We start from the raw sequence: 12,099 nt of genomic DNA, 5'->3' as shown, positions 1-12,099 counted from the left end.
CTCTTCCTCCCCGCTCTTTTCTATCCACACTTTACCTCCTCTACTCCCACTGTCTCCTATCCATTTTGCCTCCTCTCCCCACCAAACTGAATATCTTTTGTCTATAAAGAGCTTGTTCCTTTTATAATTTGTCAGTGTTCTATAAACAATAAATATTCAAATAACACTTCATGTATGAATGCATGGGCAAATGAACAAATTACAGAAGGTGTCCTATGATGTCAGCATTATTTTCTTTTTACGTATTACATTTCATTCCGTCTACATACTTTTCCCTAAAAACTCAAATGTCTTCATGTGTGCCAGCTCATGCAACTTCATCTTCAGAAAATTTTTCTGAATCAGAGAGAGGCAGAAACCCCACCCCTATACCCTAAATCGCAAACCTAGATAGATAGGAAAATAGAAATTGGGAGAATTTTGGTACTTGGATCAAAACATTCAAGGAGGACAACTTGGGGTCTGGTATTTAGAATTCCCAACCTCTCCAATAAAAAATTAAAAAAAAATAAATAAAAAAAAAAAAAAAAAAAAAAAAAAGAATTCCCAACCTCTGACTGCAGTCCTTTATAGTCACAGTCTTTGGATTTAGAGGGCAAGATCATCTCTAGCTGTCCTCTCCCCATCAGTGGGGTCTAGAAAAGCATATATAATTGATCTGTGCCTCCGTGTGCTTGGAGACTTAAATTAGAGTACATCTGAAAAAGGCCTGAAGTGTAGTAAGTGCTTGGTAAATATTACATCTCTTTCCTTATGTTCTTTTGGGCTGGCTCCTGCAAACTTTATCAACAAAATGTACTTGGCTGACTTCACTAGAAGTATCTTTACTGAGAGCAACAGAGTGGATTCCTGCTCTTTGATCTGCATTCCTTCAGCAGCGGGGTGGAAGGCTTAAGCTAAAAATGAAAAATGGAACCAGGCCAATGTTCTCAACATGTGCTTTTTGTACTACCTGAATCAGAATCCCTGGATATTTTCTAAAACTGCAGACTGCTGAGCTCTACCTGCAAACTCCCCAGAGTTCTAGGGTGGGTATCCTAGAAATCTGTATTTTTAGCAAGCACCTCAGGTAAGCCTTATATTCTCTCAAGTTTGAGAATCATTGCTTTAGTTCATTAGATGTAAGCCTTAACTGTACATGAGAAAGATCTGGGACACTCCTCAAAAATATGGAAACCCAGATACCTCCCCAGAAAAAAATGAGACAAGCGTATCTGAGGTGGAGGAGTAGTAGGTAGGCATTGGATAAAAGTTAGGATGGATGGAAAGTGAAGAGAAGAACAACAGCCAGCTAAACCTATTTTGTTCTCTAATATTTTCATTCACATTTAAATTTGTCTACTGTGGGAGAAAAAATAAGACAAGAAATTATATGAATATGTTTTATTGAACTTTTTTTCTCTAAACCAAGAGCAGACATGAGCCGTCAGTAACATTTTAGAAAGAAGACCTTTTCTCTCTTTCTGTGTAGGATTCACTGAAACTGTAAAGCTAAGATAAATTGAAGACAGTTAAGTTTCTTCCGTAAGCTACCTACTAGCAAAGATGCATTCACGTGACCAATATGCACTACTACACTGAGGAACCCTATCTGGCATTTCAACAGCCTGCGTTTTTAATTATTATATGAACATTTTGTCAGTTGTCAAATGCTTGGAAATCATTTAATATCTTCCCATTTCTATGCCACACATTTACTGATATTCATGAAGTGAATTCCTTCAGCAGTGTCTAGATTGGATGTCAGTAGGGTCTGTGGAGGGAAATACTTTTCACGGAGGGTGGATATTAATAATGGAATTTAGAAATTATTTTTAATTTTCTTTAATAAAGGATTAGCTGAAACAAGACTACTGTGCCCCGCTAATGTTCTACTGCATAAATAAATATAACCTGGCTAAATCATTTTGAATGTCAAAGATGAGATATGATCAACTTAACACAATTCACTTTTAGCTGATATTATCTCCATAATTTTGTAGGCCGAAGTCTGGTTATCCATGTTACACTAGAGTTATTTGCTTGTATCCTATGTGGAACAGTGACTTTTTGGAGGCAAACTCCCAGTTTTGGAAACCTGATACATGGAAAAAATTAAAAACTGATTTTTAAAAAATTGTTTTTTATTGAGACAAAGTCTCCCTCTGTTGCCAGGCTGTAATGCAGTGGTGCTATCTTGGCTCACTGCAACCTCTGCCTCCTGAGTTCAAGATATTCCCCTGCCTCAGCTCCCTAGTAGCTGGGACTACAGGTGTACACCACCACACCTGGTTAATTTTTTGTATTTTAGTAGAGAAGGGGTTTCACCATGTTGGCCAGGATGGTTTCAATCTCCTGACCTCATGATCTGCCCACTTTGACCTCTCTAAGTGCTGGGATTACAGGTGTGAGCCACCGCACTTGGCCAAAACTGGATTTTTCAAACATACTTGGCAGTAACTTGCTTCTCACAAAAAAAAAAAAAAAACCTGGACATGCCCCTCCAAAAATAGTCCAAGCTTCAAAGTGAGAAGAAAGGAGGAATTGCTGTACACCTAAAGATGTTGCAAAACTATTGGCCGTCACTACCTACCGGGTAGCAGATCCTCAGCCAAGCCTCTCCTACACTTCACCACACTCATTTCCCCCAGCAAGGAGACCCAGTTATTGTCCCTATTTGTTATTTTTCTGCTTCAGAGAGTTGAGTTAATCACACTTCTCAGTATATGGCCTATTTTATTATTTTTCTGCACAAGGCCCCTGTTATGTAATGAATGTATCCTTTTTTCACCCCGTCCACTCCCCATTCTCATTCCCTCTGCTATCCCAATACCATTCCATGGTATTGTGTGTGTATTTTATTTGAATGTGTTCTTAGGTAATGTGTAATAAGTGAATGATAATGTGTCATAGCTGTTTCTTACTTTTTTATTAAGAACTATGTTTTTAAGATCCATTGATATTCCTCTGTGTATCTCTCATATACTACACTGCGATTATCCATTAATATGACTTTACAGATGAGGGAACTGCAGCCCAGCACAGCATCACATAGTTATCAAGTTATAAAGCTGGTCTCCAGCTCCCTTTTACTCCAAAGTTAGTACCCAATTACTCCACTATATGACTTCCTTTTAAAAACATTATGTTTAGTTTTCACAACAACCCTGTGAGGTTAAATAACTTATCGAAGGTCACTCAGCTAGTTAATGGCAAAGCTTGGATTATAACTCAGGCTTTCCTGACCCTTGAACCTGTGGGCTTTTCATTCTATGATCCAGTGGCCTGCCATTGCTAGGGTCTTCTAAGTTACATCACTCTTCAAACTCCTTTCTCTGTTCTTTATTTTTATTTACTAGACTGGGATATGGGGTGGGTATCTTTCCTTATTAAACAGCAATATGTGGGGCATATAGAGTCTTGTGGAGAGGCCTGATGTGTGTGTTTTCAAATATCACCGTGGACAGTGCTGTTGTAATTAGGTTCATCTGAACCCATGGGACCAAGAAAGGATACCTGGGTAATCAGTCCTCTCAAGGTGGACTTCTGCCAAGGTCTCATGCTGGAATAATGACAGAGCTACTACATTCTTTCTCCAAGACTGACATGATGCAATAGGTCTGGTGACAGGTTTTTCTTTCTCTAGTTGCCCTTGGACACTTCATGGCTATGTCTACTGGGGTTATGTAAAACTCCTTGTATGCCTTGGCAGGGAGCCCTGGGAACTCAACTGCATTATTCTTGTAGTAAGCACTCAAGCAGGGTGAAATGAAGAGTCAATTCTGCTCAATAACTTCTGAAACTTTTAGGTCAATCTACATGGAGGCTAGTCTTGTGAACTAGGCTTATTATGCCTGAATTAAGCTAAAGATATAAAAGGGGTATTTGTATGTTTTTAAGACACTTGATTTCACCATTTTACATTTGGACAACCAGTTTGAATGAGCACATTTCCTGATGTGCAGAGTAGAGAGACAGAAGTTTTCAAAATATTGAATAGAATTTTTAAAAATTCTTACATAAGCTTGAGAAGTTGGCTTGCCTGGAAAGAAAGAATCAGGATAAACTCTAGAGTAAAACAAAGTCCAAATACCAGGCTCACTTCTTTCCAGTGTGACCTTGGGCCATTTACTTAACCTTGACTTATTTTCTCAAACATGAACCGAACACGATGACATCCATTTCACAACTGTATTATGAAATAATCTGAAAAAAGTCAAATAAAATGCCTAGCACGTTATGAGACATTCATTGAATGTTAGGTCACCATCAGAAAGAAGAGACTGGCAAATATTTTAGTATCTCAGCTGATTTTAAAGATCTTTTCTAGTTGAAGTTAAATTATAGATTTTTTTTCTTTGCCCTTTCAGTTCATTTGGTAGACAGCTTAGCTGGGCCTTGAAGCATTTGGAAGGTCATTCTGTGCATGAATTTGTTTTGGCATTTGTTTCTGCCTTCTATATTTTATTTTATCCACTGCCAAGGGGGCATTTTGATTGGCACAGGAGCCAAGTGAAACAAAGCACTCCCTCCGAGGGACATACACTAAGCAGATCTATGAGAACCATGTCCTTTCTGTCTTATGAGGGCTGACTTTCTTCCTCTTCACTTTGTTTCTCAGAGATTTTTGATGTTTTCCTGGCCCTGTCAATTTTATTCCTGGCTTATTTTATACACCAACACCACAAGACGCTATCAGCTCAGACCCAGAAACAGGATGCCAACATTGCAGAATCCATTTAGACATGGTAACGTCTAGTCTGAGGCTTACAGGGGACTGTGACTAAATTTGTTCTAAAGCTTAAATTCAGGGAAAGGTTTCTCTGCTGGTCTGACACTTGGTTTCATTGATCAGCCTTTTTCCTAGTGATGGAGATTTTGTTCACTGTCCCTTGAAAGATATCAATCACCTGAGCTCACCTGTTCCCATTAGCTGTACTTTTGATCAGTGGCTCCAGATTGAATCATCTGAAAATTTCTATTGCATTAAGCAGAGCCCCTTTCAAGTAGCCCAGGGATGAAATGAATTTTTCAATAAGTTCTGTTCTCTCCAGTGCCCAGAGAAAATTGGGAGATGCAGTGACTCCACTTTAGAAGAGAATTGAGAGGATCATGTGTTCATAGGAAGTGTGTGTTACATTTTGAACTGAAAACTCCTTGGAAAGGAAATGTATAGTAAACAGCAAGGCGACTTAGAATGAGGTTAGAAGAAGGTGAACCTTCAGTCCTAAAGCACTGTTCTTTCAACGTGTGGTAACCCATGTTTCCCTGGGGAGATTGTTCCAAATGCAGATTCCCTGCCATCCCTAGAGGATTCTAATTTTTGTATTTGGAGATCTGGAATTTGCAGGTGGGCTTGATGGGCATTGACCGTGAGAATTACCAGCCTAGAGGTTCTGCACAACTTCCTCAAGGAACATACATTACAAATTATATTTCTAAAATGTCATTTAATCTTATTCTAAATAAATAAAAAAGAATAGGCCAGGCATGGTGACTCACCTGTAATCTCAGCACTTTGGGAGGCTGAGGCAGGCAGATCATTTGAGGTTAGAAGGTTTAGACCAAGCTGGTCAACATGGTGAAACCCCGTCTCTATCAAAAATACAAAAATTAGCCGGGGGTGGTGGCAAGCACCTGTAATCCCAGCTACTTGAGAGGCTGAAGCAGGAGAATAGGTTGAGCCTGGGAGGAAAAGGTTGCAGTGAGCTGAGATGGTGCCACTGCACTCCAGCCTGGGCATCAGAGTGAGACCCTGCCTCAAAAAAAAAAAAAAAAAAAATGAATGAAAAATAGCTAGTGGTTAAAACAAGAAAAAGAAAAAAGTGGTAAAATTTTGAACTTAGACAGATGTGTTCTCAATTTTAAATTTTTCCTTAAGGGTGATTATTATCTATTTCTCAGATAATTCTATTTTCCTTTTGGAGAAAATGGTAGAATTTTCACATGTTTGGCCTCTTGGAGTTCAATGTGGCCAAGTAAGGCTTTAGCAATAATTTGTGAACAGTGGTATCTGATGAGATTTGGTATGAGGCCAGTCTTTCAGTCTAGATCCCGGAGTGACTGATAGGCAGAGATTTCCCACTAACCCACATGGGATGTGTTTGAGTGAGAAATAAATGTTCATGGTTTGATTTACAGATTGTCTTTTAGTGAAGCAGAACCTGGCCTAACCTGACTTAAAAACAGTAACTCACTCTGTTACTACAGGCAAGGAGGTTAAGATCTCTGAGTCTCATTATCACCACTGTTAAATAAAAAATGCAATACACACAACTAATGTTTGTGGGGAGGATTAAATAAAATTAATTGTAGGAGATCCTGACCTACTTCCTGACACATTAGCCACTCAGTGAGTATTGGTTTCTTTTCTAGTTTCCCACAGTATTTTCCCCCAGTGTGTGCATGCATTAGATCATAAATAATAAATCTGCATAATGTTTGTGAATGTTTCTAGTAATATCTTAAGTAAAATAACTGCTTCCTACAAATAAGTGCATTAATATTTGTAAAAGGACACCTAAGAAGACACATTTATTCTGTGACATCAAGAAGCTCAGTGAATAAATCAGAGTAATAGAATCTTACAATTAGGACATTATTTGAGGATAGAAGGTAATCATGCCAAACACACAGATTGGCACATGCAAAGATGAATATGAGAAATCAGGAAATCTCTATCTTCAAGAAGCTAATAGTCTAGTTATGGACTAGCTGTTCTGTACCATAATTGAGTAATTTCATACAATGATGCAAGTGCCGTAAGCTAGATAAATATGCACAGAGTACAGTGGGAACATAGGAGGGTGTAGGATGAATTGTACATAGGTAGTCAGTGATGACCTCATTGAGATTACATTTAAGCTGAGCCTTAAGGGACAAGTAAATGCTGGGCAGATGCAGGAGAAGAAGCAACAACATAAATAAAGGTCTGAAAATTAATACCTTGTTTAAGGAATGATGGACTATAGGGTTTGGGAGCTAATAAAATCAGTGAGATCAAGTGGTAAGAGATGGGCGTGTGTAGGTAAGTCGGGCCAGATGGTGATTTTCGGATTTAGTGACTGAATAGTGAGACAGCGAGCAAGATTTAGATTATAAAAAGGACACGATTAAAGTTGTGTTTGGGAACAAGACCTTGAGTAAATTACTAAAGACATGGGGCACATTTGATATGTTTTCAAAATTTCCAGTGGGAGAAATAATGACTTGACTGTGGCTATTATCCTAGAAATAGATATAGCATAAGATTTAAGAGCTAGGTTTAGGTAGAATCAAATTGATTACGTACTGAATGTGAGAAACCAAAATAAGTTCAAACAATGTGATCAAATATTCTAACTGGAACAAATAGATGATTGATGTGGATATAGACCCAAACAGGGAACATGCACAAAAAACTCCTAGAGTGGGAATATCATAAATTTGGTTTTGGAATATAATTATATATCTAGAAAATATATAAGCAAGTTATGAGTCATAACAATAAAATGAATATTTGTGATTCATGACACAACTTTCTTATTTTTATTATTTTTAATTTATTTTTTTATTGCATTTTAGGTTTTGGGGTACATGTGCAGAACATGCAAGATAGTTGCATAGGTACACACGTGGCAGTGTGTTTTGCTGCCTTCCTCCCCTTCACCTACATTTGGCATTTCTCCCCATACTAACCCTCCCCAGCTCCCCCACCCCGCTGTCCCTCCCCTATTCTCCCCAACAGACCAACAGACCCCAGTTTGTAGTGCTCCCTCCCCTGTGTTCATGTGTTCTCATTGTTCATCACCTACCTATGAGTGAGAACATGTGGTATTTCATTTTCTGTTCTTGTGTCAGTTTGCTGAGAATGATGTTCTCCAGATTCATCCATGTCCCTACAAAGGACACGAACTCATCATTTTTTATTGCTGCATAATATTCTATGGTGTATATGTGCCACATTTTCCCAGTCTAGTCTATCATCGATGGGCATTTGGGTTGGTTCCAGGTCTTTGCTATTGTAAACAGTGCTGCAACGAACATTCGTGTGCATGTGCATGACACGACTTTCAAACTAGAATGTTACCAAAAACATAGACGTTAGCTGTGTGCTTCTTTCTAATCCCATTCCACCATCTAGAATCATTCTCCTCTTTTCATAGTTTTACCACTTATGGCTATATTCTTATGTAAGCTTATAGTGACTCGATTCTTTACGCGATTGTTGTTGCGGTATTGTTATTTAAGATTTATTCAAATTGCTTTGTATAGCTGTAGTTTATTCACATTGACTGTTCTACAGCTGATCCACACACCTCTTGATGCAGTTGGATTATCTCCAGTTTTTTGTTATGGCAAGAAAGCTGCTGTAAACATTCTGTATGTTTTACCTGGCTTTGATCATTTTGGTTTTGGGGAGCACATTCACGTGTTCTAAAGCTTACGTAAAACATCTGAGTTAGATACACGCAGCTGGGACTCTCTGAGCGATGGGTCATATTTAAAGGCCACTGGTTTCATTGAGGTGACTCAGCATAAACAGATAGGAGAGAGCCAAGCTCGGGATCAAAACCATCATAAATGTGAACTATTAAGGGATGAAGATACGCCCATTAAAGGAGATGTTTGAAAGTAAGAGAAGAATCAAGAGGTTGTAATAGCAGAGGGGACACTGAAAGAGACTTTAAAGAATAGTGTAGTCTACACTTTAGAAGGCAGAAAAATTGGGTGGATTTGTTCATTATAACCTCATCAGCAAAAGACAGCATATCCAAGAAATAAAGGAAAATGAGATAATGAGTGAATGCAAGAAAATAGCATTATCCGGAGAACATATTAATAATAGAATAACCTTGTTTGTTATGGGAGGTGAGAGTTGTACTGGGAGGTTGAGGAGATGTGCAGGCTCAAGAAAATGCTTTTGGAGATAGAAATGTATTTACAAATGCAGGGGAGCTATTCGAGATCATGGTAAAAATGGGAAATTCGGTGTAGTCATGTCTACAGTAACATCACACAACATTTATCAATTGCTCTTCTCACTCTCCTAATTTCTTTGCATTTGGTCTTTACAAAAATTCTAGAAAGAACATATTTTATTTTTCTTTTTTCTTTTTTTTACTGCTCAACCTGCTTTGTTCCGAATAGACCACAGGGAACCCAGGACAGAAGAAGGAAGGTTAGTTAGAAGGCTTTGCGCAAATGCTGTTGCAAGATGATGGTGAATTGAGTGAGGGAAAGTATTAAGAAGAGGGTAGATTTCAGATTCTTTTTTATTTTTTGAGATGGAGTTTTGCTCTTGTTGTGCAGCCCGGAGTGCCTTGTTGTGATCTCGGCTCACTGCAACCTCCACCTCCCAGGTTCAAGTGATTCTCCTGCCTCAGCCTCCCAAGCAGCTGGGGCTACAGGCACATGCCACCATGCCTGGCTAATTTTTGTATTTTTGTATTTTTATTTTTTAGTAGAGATGTGGTTTCACCAGGTTGGCCAGGATGGTCTCGATCTCTTGACCTCATGATCCACCTACCTTGGCCTCCCAAAGTGCTAAGGTTACAGGTATAAGCCACTTTGCCTGGGTCCAAGATTCTTTCTGAAGATAGGAAGAATAAGATTGTTGCTGGAGCAGATGTGGGCTGTGAAGGAAACAAATACAAAAACAACTGCAAGCTTTTGGGATTGAGTAACTGAAATAATGAAGTTGTTATTGACTGTGATGAAGACTATGGGAAAATAGTTTGGTGCAGAGGAAGGTAGGAAGTAAGGCTTTTGATATTTTGTGTTTGAGATGCCTAATAGTACATTCAAGTGACGATGTTGAGTAGGTAGCTGGATATGCAAATCTGGAGTTTAGATGAGAAGTTTAGGCCAGAAATGTAAGTGTGGGAGTCATCAGTGTATGGATAATATTTATATAAGTTCATGAGACCAGAGAAGATCAGCCAGGGTATTAACCTAGAAAAGAAGTAACATTTAGAAATTTAATCCTAGTGTAGAAAAGATGAATAGAAACCTGAAAAAAAAAAAAAAGACTGAAAAGGAGAAGGTATCCAGATGGAAAGGCAGCCAGGAGAGTGCTTTTGGAAAACCAAATGAGGAAAGTATTGTAAGGAAGAGGAAAAAAATAACTGTTTCAAAAGCTAAGTTCAAACACGAAGAGAAATGAGAAATGGTCATTGGATTTAGTAGTGGCTAATTGCTATGTCAAACCAGGGAACCTCAATTACTGCATTTTGGTGACTAATTAAACTTCCTAAGTAGCAGGGATGAACTACATTCAGCTTTTTTTTCCTCACATGAATCAGAATTTTTAGTTTGTTCATTAACCAGAAGAGTTGTTGTTCGCCAATCTTTTGGTATAGATCCAAGGTTTTTCTTTGCATAGAAATAACTTGCCTAAAAACAAACATTTGAGTTCCTGTTTCAGTTTCTTCAAAGTATAGAAGAACTTAAAGACATGTACAGCTATCCGAGTTCAGAACACGTCTAATTTTTGCAACTCTATCCAAATATTCTAAAGTTGAATTGCCCATACCTATTTCAACAGAAAAACAGTACCAAATCATACTTACTGACTCTTCCTAAAACGTTCAACTTAGTTTTCCTAGAAATTTCTGTTTTTTTTCACTCCACTTTTATTGATGTATAAAACAATACATATAACATGAACATGTTTGGGAACAAACACCATTCTCTCTTGGTAAGAGTAGTAGGGAGGTAAAGGAGGAATAAACACTGCAGCTGCTTCTTGGCCCAGAGGAAATATGCCATGGCTATCAGCCAGCAATTTTATAGTGGGGAGTAGAATATTATTAATTTCAAAAAAAAAAGAAAAATGAAGTATATTAAGAAGATATCCTACTAAATTTTTGATCACTTATAATTTGTATACTAACATCCAATTTATACAAATATAAAGTAAACAACATCAGCAGTATTAACTTGTCACTGCCTATCTCATGAAAGCTAAATCCAGTCTTCTGACAAAACCCAAGACTTCACACTACCTCCCTCCCCACAGGAACCCCCTTCTGCCAGTCATCCACCTTCTGTCCAGTTGGCTACAGTACTTTTCAATTACCATTTCTGGATTATTTAATAGATAGTTTCCTGTCTCCTTTCACTTATTTGAGATCTTAACTAAGCTTCTGGAATGCGAAGTGTGGGGTCTCTTTTTTCATAGTGACCACAAATACACAGTTTAATTTTTGAGCATATCATTATTATTTTTGTTATCAAATACTAATAAATGTCCACGATGCATTTATACCTTGTAGTATCCATATTCATTAATCCTAATAATAATTATAGGACAATTTCTGGGGCCAAGCATGATTTTCTACCTAGTTGGAGAGGTCAACGAGGGCGTCTATGAGAAGGTCACATTTATGCTGAGACATAAATGGAAGAACGAGCAGCCTGCAATAAAGAGAGGACCTCTTCACCCCATTGCAGGAATAACTGGAGCAATTGGAGACACAATTATAAAGGGTAGTGAGTGAAAGGAGAGTGGCAAGAAATGAGGATGGAGTTGCAGGGGATTTGGGGTGGTAGGTCCAGGTAGGCTCTGTTAAATATCCCCATGTTATTATAAGTGAAATGGGAGCCCTTGCAGAGTTTTAAGGAAAGGAGTGACATGATCTGATTTATATTTCAAAGATTCATCCTGGCTCTGATTGAAGAATAATAAAATCCAGGACATTAATTGGCAGATCAACATGGATTAATCTCATAGATATTATGTTGAGGAAAAGAATCCAGGCACAAAAGAAGCACAGGCTGTCCTGTATGTTGATTTCTATGCATTATAGGCATATAATGTTCTATGCATTGATTTGTGTGGGGTTTACCAGTAATCCAGAGAGAAGATGTGGACGAGTGCCAGTTACAGTGGTAAGGGAGAGGCCTTTAGTGTGTCTGATTCTTGTTGGAAGAGCCAGTGTCTTGTCCAAAATCACAAAGCTAGTGCCAGTGGTCCCAGGTTTCAAGTCCAGATTATCCTACTTATTTTATTAATAAAAATGGTTCAGCTATATACATTTATGCAAAGAAATTTTATTCGGCATCAATAAGGAAAATTAATTGGTCATGTAACAACATGATTTAATTTTACAGACACTACACTGAGTCAAAGAAGATAGG

This window comes from Callithrix jacchus, chromosome 16, assembly GCF_049354715.1.
Source record: "Callithrix jacchus isolate 240 chromosome 16, calJac240_pri, whole genome shotgun sequence".
NCBI classification, from domain to species: domain Eukaryota; kingdom Metazoa; phylum Chordata; class Mammalia; order Primates; family Cebidae; genus Callithrix; species Callithrix jacchus.
This window is presented reverse-complemented; position numbering follows the sequence as displayed.